Consider the following 19,683-nt stretch of genomic DNA (forward strand, 5'->3'; position numbering starts at 1 on the left):
GATGGGAAAAGATAGGTTTTAGGGCATTTTTCTGTGTTACGATATGTTCTCCCTTTTGGTGTTTTTATGAAAGACTGTGGCAAAGACTTAATTAATTTTACATTAATTTTTGGGTCTGGGCTGGTATTCAAGATGGCAGTCTGACGGCACGTGAGTGAGCTAAGCACAGGGGTGAAGGTGGAAGCACACAAGAACTGGGAAAGCAAGAAGTCAGACAGGCTGATGAGAGTGCGGTTGTTGGAGGAGAGTGGCGGGACAGAGGTCTGGCCTGCTGCAGGCGGTGGAGGGCTCAGAAGTCAAGGTCAGGAAGGTGGTATGTACTCATGGGCAAGGCAGAACTCCCGAGGCTCCAGAACCCAGTGGCTCAGTACCTGATTGAGGACAATTACATTGATAGTAGAATCAGTGGAAAAAGGAAAGCGGAGGAAGAGATGATCAGTTAAAGACCTATCGCAAATCTGGTGCCAAAATAATAGATTTGGTAGATTTTTTGTTATGGGACGGATTAGTTTATTTGAATCGACCAAGGGTGTCAGTGTATCTAGATGCAGCCTTAACCAGGGCTACAAGATGGAAATGTGCTTGCTAACCTCATTACTATTTTTTATTTCTATTATTTAGGAGTGACAGAGGACTTACAAAGTGCTCAGGGTGGATCTAGAGTGCAATGCAATAGAGCAAGTTTTTACTGAGCCCTCACCAGGTGGCTGGCACAAGAGCCTTGAGCACCAGGCTTACCATATAATTAGAGTTACCAGATCAACACACAAGCCTGCCCCCCAGTGCAGAGGGAGACGGAGGGCTGTAACTTAATGAGAGGCAGATGTCAACGGGGAGCAGATGTTTGCAGCTCTTCAGTTATATCAAATTAATCATCTCCTGACTTCAAGGTGCTTCTTGGAGTCCAGGAAATTTCCCTGTAATAAATTGCTCCTGGGATTGATTTTTAAAGTGAGAATGTATATGCCACTGTCTTGAACGCTTTAGAACAGTTCTATCTAGAAGAAGAAGAAGTTTTTTTTTTTTTCTTTTTTTGTTTTTTTAGTATAGATGGAAGGGAAAAAAAAAAGGAAATTCTCAGACCTATTTCTGAAAAGCAGAGAGGCTGATTTCTAATTAATTACACTAGCTGCTAGCAAGGCCCCACCTGTCTGCCCACCTTGTCATTTGTTTAGCAAATGCTTTGTATAGACACACTGCGTACTGACGCTACAATCGTATGCGAGAACACAGATGCTGACTTCATGGAACCTTCAACACAGTAGTAAATAATGATGCACATACATCTAAAATCACCAAAGTGGTAAGGCACTCTGAAAGGGAGTGACGTAGCACCTGAAAAGAGTTCATGCAGGGATTGAGCTTAGATCTGAGAGATCAGAGAAGTCATTCCTGAGCAAGGGACAAGGCCAGGGCTCTGCCTTCTCTCCTTTTCCTCCCACTTCCCTTGTCCTCCTTCTGCTCTGTCCCCTCCCCCACTCCCTTCTTGCTTCTTTTCCTTCCCTTCCTTTGGTCTGCTTTCTTCCTTCTTTACTTCTCTTTCTTTTCCTCCTCCCTCCCCTCCCTCCCTGCCACCAGCCCTCCATCCGCCTCTTCTTTTCCTTCCCTCTTCGCTCCACTTCCTTCCTTCCCCATCACCTTGCTTACAGCCTTCTCTTTTCTCCCCCCTCTCTCTCTCTGTCATCTTCCTATCGCTTTCGTTTTCTTCTATTCCTTTCCCAAATAATTGTGGCAAGCTTGCTGGGGACCCAAGCCCTGCACGGGGTCTGAGGGGCGTCAGAGGGGTTGGTGTACACACGGAGATGAGCAGGACACTCTCTCTGCTCAAAGCACCCAGAGACAATGCACAACTTGTTGAAATGCAGAATGACGGGTCTTGTACGGGACATAGGGACAGGTGCTTCTGGGAGTCCACAGGAGGGGCATCAGACTCAGGCTGGAGTCCTGGGCTGGGGCAGGTGTCAGGTGAGACAATGGTTTTTAAGTGACTGATGTTTGAGATAAGTCTCGGAGAATGCCAGGACGCAGAGTCAAGGTTCTGGTCGGCAGAAGAAAACTCCCGCATGGAAAAACAAGAGGCAGGATAGGACTGTTACATCCTGGAGAAGTCAAGAAATTCAATATGACTGGGATGAGAGACATGAGTTGGGAAGCTCGAAGAGATGATATAGTTGGAAAGGTGGGTGGGAGCCAGATGGTGGAGAACCACATAGTATTTTGTCCTGCGTACGATGAGGCGCCGTTGAAAGCACCAAGAGGACAATCTCATAATCCAGACCTTAGGAAGGTCTTTTCAGGCAGCGGTGTGGTCCTGCCCACTGCCGTCAGATAGGAAGCCATGCATCCTCACATCTGGCTTTCCGAAAACATCGTTTCAGGCTGTGCGGTCTGCTGAGTTCTTTGGTGGCCTCAACTGCAGGAGCAAAATAAAAATCTCAAACTGTTTGACTCTGACAGTGTGGTAGCATCCTTTCCTCCCCCTTAGGCTCTCTATTCTGTGCAACTCCCTAATGGAAATGAATAAACACCTTTGGAATCTCTCCTTAACTGCTGGGATTTTTTCATTACTGTAATTATGATAAAATAAGCCATTTCTTTTTGTTTCAGACGGGTTTTGCTTTTCAAGGTTTATATTAAAAAAAATGAAATAAAAAAAAATGAAATGAAATAAAATAAAATAAAATAAGCCTGTTAAGCATGAAAGGTTAGAAAACATCTGTCATTCTAAACCAGGGTTGCTCACTCTCAGTACTACTGACACTCGGGCTGACTAATTCTTCTTTGTGTCTTGCATTAGAGGATGTTGAGTAGCACTGCTGGCCTCTGCCCATTAGATGCCAGAGAAAAATCCCTCCTCCGTTATGACAATCAAAAATGTCTCCAGACATTGCCAGATGTCCCCTGGAGGGCAAAACGGCCCCTGTTGAGAGTCATTTTTCTAAATTGTATGGACGGAAGGGTTGCAGATAAGAAGAAAGTCAGAGATTTAGCCGATGCTCGGCAAGTCCTCCCTGTGTTAAGAGTCCCATCAGGAGGGACCGGCGGCATCTGATGTTAAATGAATTCCGGCGTTGCCTCCAGAAGCACCATCTCCCCACTCTCAGGCCTCTGCTAATTATTAGACCACCTCTTACTTTCTTTCATCTCCAAATGCCTCTAATGTGTTATCATGGCACGGATCCTACTTTCTCTCCAATTACATGATCAGATGGACCTTTTTCAATTTGGCTTTCGAAGCTGGTTACTCCTAGGAGACAGCTTTGCTAAAAGCATTTAATGGTCCTCGAGGTAGCCAAGGCTTCGAGGTGCCTATCTGCGGGGTGGAACAGGATGGGGACACTGTCTGGGGCTCTGTCAACCTTCCAGCTCCACCACTTCTTCCACTCCTGTCCTCCAGAGTGGGGCTGGCTGGCTTTATTTAGGTCTTGCCTTTCAGATTGCTGTTTGATATGATGCCAGCGGCGACACTGCAGACATTCCCAGGCAATGCATGGGACTGCATTTCCCTGACTGGGTCTTGTGTGCTGTGGTCTAGCCTCACGCAGTACAATCAGGAGGCTTTGGAGTTGCCACGAGGCTGATGACTAGACTTGAAGGACAAGGACTCTGTCCTTCCCTCTGTTTTTCCAGTGCTTATATCTTCTCTCACACCTTAAGGATGCTAAGAGGCGCCCTGCTGGGTGTTTAAAGTGGACGTCTTCCAGAACACACAGAAGCCTTGGACTTGACACATTTGGCAGCAACGTGGGGGTGCTCGGCATTTGGAGTCTACAGTATGGACGTGAACCCATATTTTGCCTGGAACCTTCAGCTGGGAGATTGCATGCTATTTTTAACAGTGTCCCTTTTTCCCCCCCAATATGGTTCTTTAACAAGGTCATGTCATTATCAGTTATTTAATATTTCTAAAATTAGAAACAGTTTCACTGCTGTGGCAGCTTGAGCTTCAGGCCAGACACTGTGAGCCTTCTCACACTGGGGCTATTGATATAGTCTTGTGGTGAGTCTTCTTGTTCCTTCTTTTTCTAGCTTACAGTTGGCTCAAAATGCAGCCAGGCTAAACGTTTTTGCTCTCTTTTGGTCAGGATTTTTCAGGATTTTATTTAAGGAATCACACTAGCCACTGTTAAGCCAAAAGACTGAGATGTAGCTGTCTGGTTGGTAGTGAACATTCAGCACTCCGTGGTCTTAGCCAACTAGCTCCAGATTGCACTCTGGCCAGCCCGGAGAAAACGCAAAGCAGAGAAAGGGGTAGAATAAAGATTCCTTCCTAAGCAGCCCTCCCGCTGCTTCCTAATAGAGTGACTGTGAGAGCTGAGGATAATTAAGGGGAGGTGAAGTGGCAAGGAAGTAGCAGAAAGAGAAGGGAAGACACGGATTGTTGTTGGGTAGAAGCCCACTCCACACCTGCAGTGTACCAATCCCTGTCCTGTGCGATAGAGGAAGCATTACCTATGACATGGCCCTGACCGTACCCAACTCCTAGTCCACAGGCAAGGTGGTGTGGGGGCAGGACTGGGAGTGAAAACCAGGGTCTGATTTCAGCCTGTCTGAAACCGTTCTCCTTACCTCTTTCCAGAATGTAACGAATTTTGACTCTCTCATGTAATCTCTACCTAACATGGGTTCTACAAGTATCCCCATTTTATACAGGAGAAAACTGAGGCTCAGAGAGGTTAAGTAACTCATCCATATTTACTTCACCAGTAAGGGACAGAGCCAGGGCTGGAATTCAGATCTTCTGACTCTGAGTCCAGGGAAAGTTCCATATTCCCACCTGTGTCCCACCTCCGTCCTCAGTACTTTCTTATTATTGATCTCGTGGCAGGGTCTTTTGGTCCTTTTGGTTCTAAAGACAATATTTATTCCTCTTTCCACAGGGCTCCATGCTGGCAGAAACACAGCTCATTAGGTGTTCAAGAAATCCATAGCCCACCCTCGAGGGCAGCCTTAAAGCAGGGGCCCAGGATGGTTATTGATCAGTCTGTTTCCATGGCCCACTGTGGAGCACCATTCCTAAACACCAACAAAGGGCTTTGCGCCTATAAATCAGCTCCTTATAAGACTCATTAATAGGGCAATCTGCAGAGGGTGAATTCTATTTTTTTTTTCCAGAGAATCTGAATAAATGGGTCATGGAGATGAACATTTCTGAAAAATGAGGGGGGTGGTGCTCAGACAGAAATATGTTGCCAATTTTTTCCTTCTGAGGGGAAATGAGAGTTTCATGAGTCAAAAATGGATTCAGCATGGTAGAAAATAAATCCACAAAGAAGTGTACGATACCTATGACTTGGATTATTTACCCAAAGTTACAGAGAGGAAAACAGTATGTGAAAGTTTCAGCATTATGTCTAGAACATAGTACATGCTCAGTAAACATTGGTTTTATATGGAATTAATAAATAAATGGCTGCCAAGGAATCCACTCAAGATGGAAAACCTTAGTGTGTCAAGTGGGCATTTTGACTATATCCTGCCCCCCCCCCAAAAAAAAGCCTCACTGATTTTTTTTTCCCCAATGGAACTGGCCCAGTGCTGAGTACGTATTTGGGATGATTAGAGATTATGTGGGATTTTAGATTGGGTACATGTACTAATGTACACACATGACCTCTAATTACTGTGTGGGACAGTGAGAAAAATCCAAGGGATTCAGACTCAGAAGATTCAGGTTAAAGTTCTAGTTCTGCCCCTTCTGAGATTTGAGACCTTGAGCCAATCATTTAACCTCTCTGAGCCTCAGTTTCTTACTCCGTAGATGGAGATGGCATCAACAGAGATCTTGGGTCTTGGCTGGTGAGTATGTGCTGGCAATGCCTGGGGAAGTGCACTGTCTACCATCCAGTGGGATGCAAGTATGACTTGTGATTCAGAGAATTAGTTGCCAGGGTTCTTGTCAGCACTGAATGAGTGGAATGAGTGGCCTGTTTCTGAGTATGATGTCTATCTATAATCATCATCATGAATACCAATTCACTTGAAGTGGCTCAAGTCTTTGCTCAGATGTGTCACCCATTGAAGCTGCAAGAACACCTCCCTGAATGCTGTTAGAAAGCCATGAAAGGAGTGGAGGTTCCGCTTGTCCTCTTGGTCCCTCCTGGTGATTTTGGAATCATCCCTAGCTGACAGCATTTGAGTGAAGAGCTATGTTTTCCCTGCAATGTGTTGTGATCAGAGGAAGTAGGACAAATGACTTGAGTGAAGCCAAGTAAGGGCTAACACAGTGTGCTAGTGTGATGATTCTTTTCTAGAGTTAGCTCCAAAGAGGAGATGAAATGACCCTCCTGACCCTAACAGAACCCTATCTGCCAAAGGGTAGTCAGAAAGTGAAAAGGAGCTCTCATCTGCCCTGGGTTTGTTCTAACACCTCTCTCTCATAACCCAGCAGACATTTGGGTCACGAACTCTGCCCTGAAGATTACTACAGGGCAAGGGGAGAGATTGAAGACAGGGTTTTACCCTCTTCCTCTATCCATGTCTCATCTTTAGGAAATCGGACACTGGAATGGTATAAGAGCATAAGTAAACATATCTCAAGAGGCAAGCCCCCCTCCGTATTTCTGCTTCAAAAGTTAACCTTTAATCTCCTTTGTTCCTCGAATTTTCTTTTCCCAAGAAGCTTTGTTTTGCCACCATCTCAATAATTTGTAGCTCTGCTCTACTTGATCAAGCCAACCAGGATAACTTGTGAGCTATTAAGAAAACATACTGTTTCCTTGGGGAGTCATTCATTCCCATGACCATTGATAATAGAAAGTTCTTTTTTCTGAGCTTGATGTTAATGACGTCTCAATCCAGACTGGATGCATTTTCTCCAATTGTTGGTTATTCTTGAGCTATTACTTGCAGTCTTGAGGAAGTAAAGATGGAATATGCTTCATTGACCTATTCTGGGCTCTGTTTTGATTATTGCGGCAATGTGGATAAGGCAACAAAAGTAAATGGATGTTGAATAATCAGTTTTGTTGGAGATTAGACAAAGAAAACATGAAGTGCTCTTATTTTCCTTCTTGTTTGTAATTTAAAATGAATTTTATAAACAATGAGAAGATATCACCAGACTTTACTACTTCACAGTTCCAGTCTAACTTTGAAAAAGGAGATTTCTCATAGGCAGAGTGTGAAATGTTTTCTTAGTCTTTAAATGTTTAAAATTGAGTTGACATCACTCTTCATGTGCTGGTTATCTCTCAGTGGAGCTATTGTCATTCTATTTTAAAATTCCAGAGTCTTCTCTAACTCCTTTCTTATTCCATATATATGGACTCTGATTCTTCCATATTTGTTCTTATAGTTATTAATTTTCTTGTCTTCTAAATCTCTACCTACCTAGGTGAGGTCATTATTATCTTGCACTGAGTTGGCTGAAAAAGCCTTGTAACTGAGCATCATAGCCCAAGCTCTCTTGACTCCAATTAGTCCTGCACCCAACTTTGAGAACAGAGTTTTGAAAGTATCACTTTGCTCATATTCTCTGCTCCAAATCATCACTGACTTCCCATTTCAAGTAAATGAAAGCCAGACTTGTCAGTATGACATTTAAAGTCATTCATAACCTTCCCCAACCTACTCATATCTTTCCAAGACTCTCCCCCTCCCTTCCTCTAACGTCCAATCACACTGACTCAGTCATGCCCTAAAATAGTTTTGTACTTTTTGCCTCTATGTCTACGCTTACATGGCTCTATCTTCCTGGGATTCTGTTCCTTTACATTCTAATGCATACTTTTAAATACTTCTTCTTTAATTCTTTAGTAATCAAAGCAGCGTGATAAATTACAGTCATATGCATATCCATTTTGTCTCTTCATAAGACAATTAGGTCATAAAGAACAGAGCTGTGCTTCCTACATCATTTCTACGGCGCTTTCATCCAATGCCTTATACAGAATTCACTGTCAATAAGCATATTTACTGAATGAATGAATGTGTAAATAGAGATAGAATCAACATATTATTTAGACTTTGGGTGACATCATATCCTGAAATATACTAATTGGAAACTATTGGAAAATGAACTAGTAATTTCAGAACACAACAGAATTGAGGATTTGAAATATTTTTATTCTCATCAAGGCCAGAGCTACCTACTATTCTCTTGTTTAATCCTCCTCATTTTGATTTCATTGGACTCCTAGCCCTTTATTACCTCATAAATATAGCATGATATACAGGGTTCAAAGCGGCTAATATTTAAAGCTATGTGGCAATCAAAGTCCTTCTCCAAAACGCTACCAAATGTCTCTGCTATTCAGACACAGCATGTAAATAAAGATGACTCTTTGTGATCAGAACATAGGTGAAACCATGCAGTGGGTCCCTCTAGCCACGGCCATCACTGGAAATGGCAGCCTCCTGGAGACCTCATTCTTTCTGCTGCTTTTAAATTGACAGTCTCCTATTCTAGAAAAATGACCTCCTTCTGATGTTTTAGAGGAATGCAGGATCCCATGATGCAGTACCTATAGTCCCTGGGACACATGGACATCTGTACATATGTGTATGGTGTGTGAGAGCATGTCTACTTGCATTTATGGGTTAGCTTTCCCCAAAAGTTTCAGAGATCTTTTGAGACAGAATTAAAGTGTGAGTCTCAATGTAATCCTGCTTAAAAGAAGCGCTGAGTCCAAGGCTCAGAGGTTTGGTTTGGACAAGCACTCAGAAGTTGGGATGACTATCTGAAGCTCTTGCATCTGCAAATTTGGGCTGGATCAATTGAGGACAGGCGTTGTCATGACATTTTCAGTACTCCTCACTACCATTCAGTCTAGAAAGGAGCACTTCCTTCACCTAATACACAAAGATTTGGGAAACTGGAAAAACAAACAGGAAAAGTAGAGAGAAGGAAAAAGGAAAGTTGGTTTGATTTCTTTAAGAATGTTATTCTTTCATTGCCTCCAAAGTTGTGATTATACTGCTAATAGCTGGGTCAGGCTATGACACACAAATGTTATGAGTTAATAATGGGCAACTTTACAATAGATCCATAGATCCACAGAACTTGAGAGCTAAAGAGGACCTTGGGGACCTTTTGCTCAAACCATCTTTTTATACAGATTATAAAACTGAGGCTTGGAGAGGAGAAATGGCTTGCCAAGGACTTGGAGAGCAGGACTGGGATTCATTCCAGAGTCCTGACATTTAGTCAACATAGTTATTCTAAATCATCACCCAGTCAGTTCTGCTGTAGCATATCCTGATAGATTCAATAGGCTGGGATCAGACTGAGGCTGAGTTTTACTGTAATTCTCATTTTTATTCAAACTGATTTGACTTTTGTCCACTTGTTTCTAGAATGAGAGCTTAAAAGGTGGGATGGATGAATCCATGTGGGAGCTATCAGCAGGGGGCAGTAGGATAGTCATTGCTGATATCCATTTGCTGGGAGGGAGCATTATTGAGAGTTCTGAACCAGGAGTGAAAACACTTTCCCTCAAGGTGGAAGATGGCTACCAAAGATTGGATGAGAAAAGTCAATTTGAGGAAGCATATGTCACTGGCTTGAGAATCAAATGGCCAGGAAATGAAGGAAATATGCCAGTGTGCCAAGTACCTTTAACCAAGCAAATACAGGAAAGTTAGGGAGTTTTGGGATCAGTCCCAAAATAAGAAGAGAATTACGGGCAAGTGAGCTGGCCAGAGGGTCCCAAAAGGCAAGTTGCTTCGCATAAATCTGTGGTTACAGCCATATTTCGGAGCTCCTTCTTGCTCTGCATTTTTTATTTGTAACAGTTTCAGAAGCCTCCTGATGGAAGAAATTTTATGTGTTTGTGAAACTCGGTTTCCTAATTTATTGATGTAGTATATCTTTCAAATTTTACTATCTTGAAAAATCAGAATAAAACGTAGGAATATTGGTGAGGCTCAGGTCTATCATGATGGAATCACAGAGCAGGAGGGACAACCTTAAAACACCACCAGACAAATGTTTGGAACTCCATCTTAGATGAAGCCTCTTGAACTACAGACCTTGTCCACAACAAAAATAAAGCTTATTTAATCAATGTCTTTGCCTTCAGGCATGTGAAACATTTTTACCTCCCCCACACCTTTTTTTTTTTTTCTTCCCAATTTGGTAGTGATATCAAATATATTAGATGATTGATTCAGTACTCAGGGAATTTCAAGTCTGAAATTGTGGATGGAGGAGTCTAAAGACATGAAACAACAACAACAAAAATAAAGACATGAAGCAGCATTATCCTTTGATCAGTGATCAATTTTCTACCATACTGCATGATTTAGCTGCGGGGGGTGGGGGGTGGGGACAAACAATGAATTAGTTAATCCACATACAATTGATTAGGAAGTGGGTAAATATTTATGGAAAAGGGGGCAAATGCTATTAATTATACTCTTAAAAGTTTGTCCCCAGGGACAAGCCTCATAAAGTTCATGAAAAAGATGGATTATGAACCTTGTGGCCCAGAAGGGGTCCACTGAGACCTGGACATGCTGGGCTTTTTCTTTTCCTTTTTTTTTCCCCCGCAAACTGGTTAACAAGGGAGGTGTCTGTACTTCCCTGAAGACTGTAGAGTCCTACAGGTAGAAGGTCGGATAGGCGTAATTTCATCTTCAACTTCATAATTTATGAAGATGAGGACAGACACTATAATTAAAGTAGACAGTAACTAATCAATGAGCACACTCAGGAAGTGTGATTACTGGTTGGATGGAAACCTGGGACTCCATATGATGCTCTTCTTGATAGTTTCCAGTTTAGTATTTTATATTAAAAGACGACTTGCTGAGTGATATTTTATATGGCAGTTGGAAAGTGGTATCCAATATAATGACAAAGGAATCAGTATCTGAGAGTTCCCCAAAACTGAAATTATGGGGAAAATATTGGAAGAAATCTGATAAAAATACATGTAAAGTGGTGGGGAAAATACTGAGGGTAGAAGGTGGGAAAGATATGACTGACATAGCGCCTAGCACTCTGTGATGGCAAATTTCATGTGTCAATTTGACTGGGCTACTGGACAATCAGATATTGGTTAAACATCATTTCCAGGTGCGCCTGTGAGCTGTTTCTGGTAGAGATTAACATTTGAATCATAACAGGTATAGCAGTTTGGGGCCTCAAAGTGGGTGGGCCTAGGTTTGAAGAGAATAAAAGCAGAGTAAAAAAGAATTTTCTCTCTCCACTTGATTATCTTTGAGCTGGGGGATCAGGCTTTGGACTTCAGACTCAGACTGGACTTTACCCCAAGGCCTTTCTTGGTTCTTAGGCCTTTGGACTTGCACTGGAATTTACCATTAGCTCCCTTGAATCTGATTTTGTCAGCCTCTATAATAGCATGAGCTAATTCCTTATAATAAATCAAACTTCTCTCTCTTTCTCTCTCTCTTCTTCCCTCTCATATATATATATACATATATATATATATATATATTCTCCTGGAGAACTCTGACTAATGCAGTCCCCTCCCCAACTACCTCCCCCACTCCTCCAAAAGGAGGGAGCAAATGCTAATCTTGGTATAAGTCAAGACAGTCAGTGTCTAGAAAAAACATCAAGATTAATGTTGGGTCCAAAACAAGCAAGGCAATATCTTACTCATTACTCTGCTCTGACCAGATTATACCTAGAGTATCATGCTCAGTTCTGGTAATCCCAGTGAAGGAGGGAAAAGGTCAAACCAGAGGAAGTCCGGAAGAAATCAATAAAGGTAGAAAATGCATCTAATGTCATGTCAATGAAAAATTGTCAAAGAACTTAGGATATTCTTTTGGGGTGAAGATTTCAGAGAAAGATACAGCAGCTGTCTTCCAATTCTCAAACTGCTATCAGCAAGAAGAGGAATGATATTTGCTCAGTGTAACTCCAAGGAGCAGTGACGTAGAGTGAACATTCTAGGGAGAAAGAGTTGAGCCCAATAGAAGGAAGCACTTTCCAAAGATGGACTGGACTGAAACGAGAGTGTAAGTTTTCTTATGGAATCCATGTGACATGAGTGCTGGGTGCTTTGAGTTTCCTGGTAAAAGTAAGATTGGCGTCAATTACCTTAAAGATGCTTTTCGATGCTTTTTTTACGTCTATGAAATTGCTGTTCATAGGGAAAGTGATTGTTAGCTAAGCAAATGCTGTAATGTAATGGAATACTTATACTATTTAATAGAAGACACTTTTCAAAGGACACATGTATAAGCAAACTGTTATCTATTTTTTGAAGTAGGTCCCTATGAATCTTTCTACATTAATACATTTTAGTTTCTTTGGCTGACCTTTGTTCCTTTAATTTAAATACCTATATCCTTTTGAAAGTAACATAAAGGATTATTATAAGTATTTTTGATCTACATTTTCACCAATTCAAGCAGATTTTTCCTTAATTATCCTGAATGAATCTCTCTGTTCTGAACAAGTGAATGGCACATACTACAAAAACACCGTAACAACAACAGCAGCAGATTACCTTGGTTGACAGTGCTTATTATGTGTTAGGCATGGTTTTAAGCATGGATTCACTCATTTACATGGATTTACTCCCCTAATCTTCACCAGGCAACTATATGAAGTAGCTGCAATTATCATTCCCATTTTTATTAACGATGGAACTAAGCCCCAGGGAGGTTACACAACGTGTCCTGGGACATGTTGTTAGTAAGAAGCAAAGCTAGGATTCTGGTTCCAGAGTCAGATTCTTTTCTTTTCTTTTCTTTTCTTTTTCCTCTAGAGTCAGCATTCTTATTACCACGTTATTTCTGTTTCACAACTTTCTAATTTTACAGCATTCCACTTAGAAGTAGAAGTAAACCTTGGGACCCCTGCATGAACATTCCACCCTAGGGGTACCTCAGAAAAGGAATGTACCCTGCTCTGGGAGACACAGGGCTCCTTTGCCTCAGCTCACACTTCCACTGAGACAGACTGGCAGGTTGAACGTCTTTGTGATCTCGTAATCAGTTGATGTTTCATTCCAGATCATCTCCAAAGGATGTCGCTTCTGCAGTCTGCAACCTAAGCTTTTTAGGTGCTCAGTTCTAATATCGCACAGATTAGAGCTCAACTTAGCTGCATCTGTCTTGAAACATTTGACTCCATTTGACCTGAACTCTAATTCTAACTCTGCCTCTTACCGGGTCTGTGGACTGGGCAAATGACTATACTGTGTGATGTCTTCGTCCTCTACTCTGAAAAGTTTTTGTTAAGAATAAATGAGATATGAGGTGAAGGGGATTAAGAATACACTTATCAGGATGAGTGAGCACTGAATACAGTATAGAATTGTTGAATCACTGTATTGTATACCAGAAACTAGTACAACACTGCATGTTAACTATATGGGAATTAAGAAAAAGAATAAATGAGGTATTATGCATAAACAATGCATAAAACAAGTATTCTAGAAGTGGGAGTTCTTTTATTTGATTGATGTTATGTACTCTACTTTAAGTTTTTTGATTCTGCTGGTTGAGGGAAAAGTTACTCCTTGTAATCTGAGTTTCTGTTGGGAGATAAATAAGAATCACATTGAAAATGGCTTTTAAGCAGTTGCTTAAGTTTAAGTAGCTCCTGTGTGCTTTTGGTGGGAGTGGTGTTCCAGTGCAATGTGTAATGGGGGATTTTTTTTTCATGCTTTGCAAAACATCCTGTGTAACTTAAATTTTCCCGTTCTCGATATTAATGACACAGTTGTGTTTTAGACATGGCCACCATGTCAAGCGCACTTTCCATGTGGTGCCAGTCTTTCCACAAACACACTGAACACCTATTATATTCTTGCCTCAGAGTAATAAGACACAGTGCCTATTGCTTCTGGTCTAGGCAAAAAGCTCTGGAACACAATGTCAATGTAACAAGGTTATGTGACACGGTGCTCTGCAAACATGGAAAATAAATAAGGGTGGGACAAGAGAAGTCCTTCTCCCTAACTACAGACTCAAGAATTCAAGAAAAGACCTGTACAGATGAATTGTTTTGTGAGTTTTGAGTGGACCTTACCGTATAACTTCTTGCTTTTTCAGACTGCCACGAATAGATTATTTTCTCCTCTGGACAACTGGGCTCATGATTAATTCTCTGTCTCTCTTGACCTTTATAAATAGAGGAGAGTATTTTGATTAGATGGTTTATGGATATTTTTTTTCCTTTTTTTTTTTAAAGCGAAGTGATATTGTCTCCTTATATGTGCTGCTGAAGCAAGCACAGTGATATTGTCTTAAAGCAATACATATATGATGTGGCAAATTAGAAAAAAGCAGAAAAATATGAAGAAAAAAGTGAAAATCACTTGCAAACCATCATGCACATGCTACCTCTATTAACATTTGAAAAATTGATCTCCATTTTTTTCCCATAAACATATGTCATAGATGACAGAGTTATATTGCTATTTTTATATAACATCATATGTTGCCAACATTTTCCTGTGTTGTTAAAAAAGGGAGTGTGGGTATATCCATTATGGAAGAAGATCTGGAAGTTACTTATTAAAACACATATACACCCAACTCTATGACTCAGCAGTTCAGTCCTATGTATGGTACCCAGGAGAAAGTAAATAAAGTATTTGTTTACAAAATTACTGGTACAAGAATATGCATCACATCTTCATTCATAATACTAAAAAACCAGAAACAGCTCAAATATCAATCAACAGATGAATGGATAAACTAGTCAGCAATAAAAAGGAACAAACTATGTTTTAAATTAAATTTTAAAAATTTTAATTTCAGTATAATTAACAGTGTTCTATTAGTTTCAGGTGTTCAATATAGTGATTCAACAATCTGGTACATCACACAGTGCTCATCATAAGTGTCCTCTTAGTCTCCATTATCTGTTTCACCCATCCGCCCATCTGGTAGCCATCAGTTTGTTCTCTATAGCTAAGAGTCTGATTTTTGGTTTGTTTCTCTTTTTTTTTTTCTTGGTTTTGTTTCTTAAATTCCACATATGAGTAAAAGCGTATGATATTTGTCTTTCTCTGACTGACTTATTTCACTTAGCATAATACAGTGTAGATCCATTTATGTTGTTGCAAATGGCAAGATTTCATTTTTTTAATGGCTAATATTCCATAATATCTATATGTATATATTGTATCTTTAGCCATTCATATTCCATGGTATGTAATATTTTATGAAAATCTCCAACACACGCATATAAATATAAATTTATATATATATATATATATATATATATATATTTTATTAATTAATGGACATGGGTTGCTGCCATAGTTCGGCTATTGTAAATAGTCCTGCAATAAACATAGGGTGCATATATCTTTTTGAATTAGTGTCTTCATATTCTTTGGGTAAATAACCAGTAGCAGAATTACTGGATCATTTGGTAATTCTATTTTTAATTCTTTGATGAACCTCCATTACTGTTTCTACATTGGCTGTACCAGTTTGTATTGCCATGAACAAAGGGTTCATTTTTCTCCACATCCTCACCAACGCTTGTTTCTTGTGGTTTTGATTTTAGCTATTCTGACAGATGTGAGGTGATATCTCACTGTGGTTGTGATTTGCATTTCCCTGATGCTGAGTGATACTGAGCACCTTTTCGTGTGTCTGTTGGCTATCTGTATGTCTTCTTTGAAGAAATATCTCTTTGTGTCTTTTGCCCATTTTTAATTGGATTATTAGTTTTTTTTGGTATTGAGTTGTGTAAGTTCTTTATGTATTTCAGATATTAGCCATTTATCAACTATGTCATTTGCAAATATTTTCTCACACTCAGTAGGTTTTCTTTTAGTTTTGTTGAGTATTTCACTCACTATGTAGTATATTTTTATTTTGATGTGGTCTCAATAGTTTATTTTTGGTTTTATTTCCCTTGCCTCAGGAGACATATGTAGAAAAAATTATTGCCTCAGCCCTCTCCTAGGATTTTTATGGTTTCAGGTCTCACATTTAGGTCCTTAATGTACTATGAGTATATTTTTGTGTATGGTATAAGAAAGTGGTTCAGTTTCATTCTCTTTCATGTATCTGTCCAGTTTTCCCAACACCAGATGGTGAAGAGGAACAAACTATTGATACATGTAACAACATGGGTGAATCTCAAAAGCATTATACTAAGTGAAAGAAACCAGACTTTCAAAAAGCATATATTGTATGATTCAATTTATATAAAGCTCTGGAACCAACAAAATTAATCTAGGATAGAAAAAACGAGAATGGAGGTTTCCTTTGGAGGGTAAATTGGGATAATGGCAGAATTGATTAGGAAAAGACATAAGAGAACTTTCTAGAGTGATGACAATAGTTTATATCTTAATAAGGGTTTATGTTACATAGATACATGCATTAGCCAAAATTCATCGAATGAGGGTTGCCTGGATGGCTCAATCTGTTAAGCCTCCAACTCCTGATTTCTGCTCAGGTCATGATCTCTGGTTTGGGGTTGTAAGATCAAATCCTGCATCAGTCCCTGCACTGAGCATAGAGCCTGCTTGAGATTCTCTCTCTCCCTCTGCCCCTCCCCATTCTTGCTCTCTCTGTCTCAAAAAATGAAAGTAAAATAATCAAATGATACAGTAAATATTTGTGCATTACTGTATATAATTTTACCTAAAAAAAAAGAAAAAGAACATATTGAATTTTAAGTTTCTATTTCCTCATCAGTGAAACTAAAACATGGAGTTATATTTGTAAAGCAAACACCTTTATATAGCATTACTTCATAAGTTACAACAATCCTTTAAAGCAAAAATGTTTCTTTAAAACAAAGTCTTGATATACTTAATATATAAGGGGAGTAGGGCAAGATGGCAGAGAAGTAGCAGGCTGAAATGACATCAGGTCCCAGAAGTTCAACTAGATAGTTATCAAACCATTCCAAACACCTAAAAACTCAACAGGATATAGAAGAGAAGAAGAGCAGCAATTCTAGGAAGAGAAAATTGACCACTTTCTGAAAGGTAGGATGTATGGAGAAGTGAATCCGAAGTGACGGGAAGATAGACCCCAGTGGGAGGTGCTGGCTCCAGAAAGCAATAGAGAAACGGAGCACAAAATCTGAACTTTTAGAAGCCTTCTTCATTGAGAGACATCACTCCAGAGGCTAAGCAGAGGTTGAGTCCTTGTGGGGACAGTGTGGTCTCAGGTCTTGTGGGGTCACAGAAAGATTGGGGGTGTCTGAGTGTGGCAGAGCTCCCAGGTATTGGAGCAGGGAAGCCAATTACAGAGACAGAGCTGAGGAGTGAGCTTTCAGATCTGGGTTACCTTAAACTGTGATCCAAGGCATAGTCAGACCACGGCTCTTTGAACAGGGACCTGACAAGTGGCAGATACAGGGAGAGTCACCTCCTCTGGAGGCAGGAATCTACTGGGTTTGGAGACTCCAAACTGGGCTGTGCATTAGAGACAAAAACACTCAGTCACAGGCCGGGTGAGCATGGAGCATGGGCAGAAACCAGGGAGACAGGAGGGATTGACTGCTTTTCTCTGAAGGTGCACTGAGAAGTGGGTTCCCAGCACTTAGCTCCTCCAGGCTAGAAACTGGGAGGCTGCCATTTTCATTCTCGTCATCCAGAGCTCTATTGAAAGTGTTCAGGGAACAAAAGCTCCCAAGAGCAAACCCAAGCAGATTACTTAGCCTGGCCCCTGGCAGGGGTGGTGCAATTCCACATCAGGCAAAGACATTTGAGAATTACTACAACAGGACCCTCCCCCAGAAGATCAGCAAGAACATCCAGCCAAGACCAAGCTCACCCATCAAGAACAGTGGAACTCCAGAGCTAGGGGAAAGCAACACATAGAATTCATGGCTTTCCCCCGATGATCCCTTAGTCTTGCAAAGTTAATTGTTTTTTAATTTTATTTTTTTCTTATTCTATTTTTAAAAAACTTTTCCTCTTTCCTCTTTTAATGTTTTTTAACTAGTTTATCTTAAAAATACCTTCCTAAAAAAACCTTTTTCAATATTCATTGTTATATTCATATTTTATCCCTTCATTGTATTTAACCTTATTTTTTGTATACATATAGGTTTTTCCCCCCTAAAAATTTTGGGATAAAATTTCTTCTAATACATCAAAATATACCCTAAATCTAGCACATGGCTTTGTTCTAGTCTCCAACCTGAGCACATTTTCTCCTCTTTTTTTTTTTTTTCTCTTTCCAACCAACTTATCAATTCATTTTTTAGAATTTTTTAAAAATTTTCATCTTTATAGTTATATTTCATCCCTTCATTGTGTTTACCCTTAGTTTTGGATATACATAAGTTTTTCTTTATTTAAAATTTTGGGAGGTAGTTTATTCTGAGACCAAAATATACCCAAAATCAAGTGGGTGGCTCTGTTCTATTCATCAGTCATATATATGTATATATATAATATATATATTTTTTAATTTTTTAATTTTTATTTATTTCCCCCCTTTCTTCTCTCCCCCAGTTTTGGGTCTCTTCTGACTTGGTTAGCGTACATTTTCCTGGGGTCCTTGTCACCCTTTTAGTATTTTATTCTCTCATTCATATGCTTTTAACTGGATAGAATGACAAAGCAGAAAATTCACTACAAAGCTGTGATCACCAATATAGCATGGTACTGATATAAAAACAGACACACAGAGCAGTGGGAGAGAGTAGAGAGCCCAGATATGGACCCTCAGCTCTGTGGTCAAATAATCTTCAATAAAGCAGGAAAAAATATACAGTGGAAAAAAAACAGTCTCTTCAACAAATCGTGCTGGGAAAATTGGACAGCTATGTGTAGAAGAATGAAACTCAACCATTCTCTTACACCATACACAAAGATAAACTCGAAATGGATAAAAGACCTCAACATGAGGCAGGAATCTATCAAAATGCTAGAGGATAACATAGGCAGTAACCTCTTCGATATCGACCACAGCAACTTCTTTCAAGATATGTCTCCAAAGGCAAAGGAAACAAAAGCGAAAGTGAACTTTTGGGACTTCATCAAGATCAAAATCTTCTGCACAGCAAAGGAAACAGTCAATAAAGCAAAGAGGCAACCCAAAGAATGAGAGAAGATATTTGCAAATGACAGTACAAAGGGCTGATATCCAAGATCTATAAAGAAATCCTCAAACTCAACACACACAAAACAGATAATCATGTCAAAGAATGGGCAGAAGACATGAACAGACACTTCTCCAATGAAGACATACAAATGGCTGACAGACACATGAAAAAATGTTCATTATCCTTAGCCATCAGGGAGATTCAAATCAAAATCATGTTAAGGTATCACCTTACACCAGTTGAATGGCCAAAATTAACAATGCAGTAAACAACATGTGTTGGAGAGGATATGGAGAAAGGGGAACTCTCTTACACTGTTGGTAGAAATGCATGTTGGTGCAGCCAGTTTGGAAAACAAAATTAAAAATAGAGCTTTCCTATGACCCTGCAATTGCACTACTGAGTATTTACCCAAATGATACAGATGTAGTGAAAAGAAGGGCCACCTGTGCCCCATTGTTCATAGCAGCAATGCCACAGTCACCAAACTGTGGAAAGAACCAAGATGCCCTTCAACAAATGAATTGATAAGGTCCACAAACATGGATGTGGTCCATATATACTATGGAGTAGTATGCCTCCATCAGAAAGGATGAATACCCAACTTTTATATCAACATGGATGGGACTGGAGGAGATTATGCTGAGTGAATAAGTCAAGCAGAGAGAGTCAATTATCATATGGTTTCATTGATTTGTGGAGCATAAGGAATAACACAGAGGACA

The sequence above is a fragment of the Mustela lutreola genome, chromosome 12 (genome assembly GCF_030435805.1).
Source record: "Mustela lutreola isolate mMusLut2 chromosome 12, mMusLut2.pri, whole genome shotgun sequence".
NCBI classification, from domain to species: Eukaryota; Metazoa; Chordata; class Mammalia; order Carnivora; family Mustelidae; genus Mustela; species Mustela lutreola.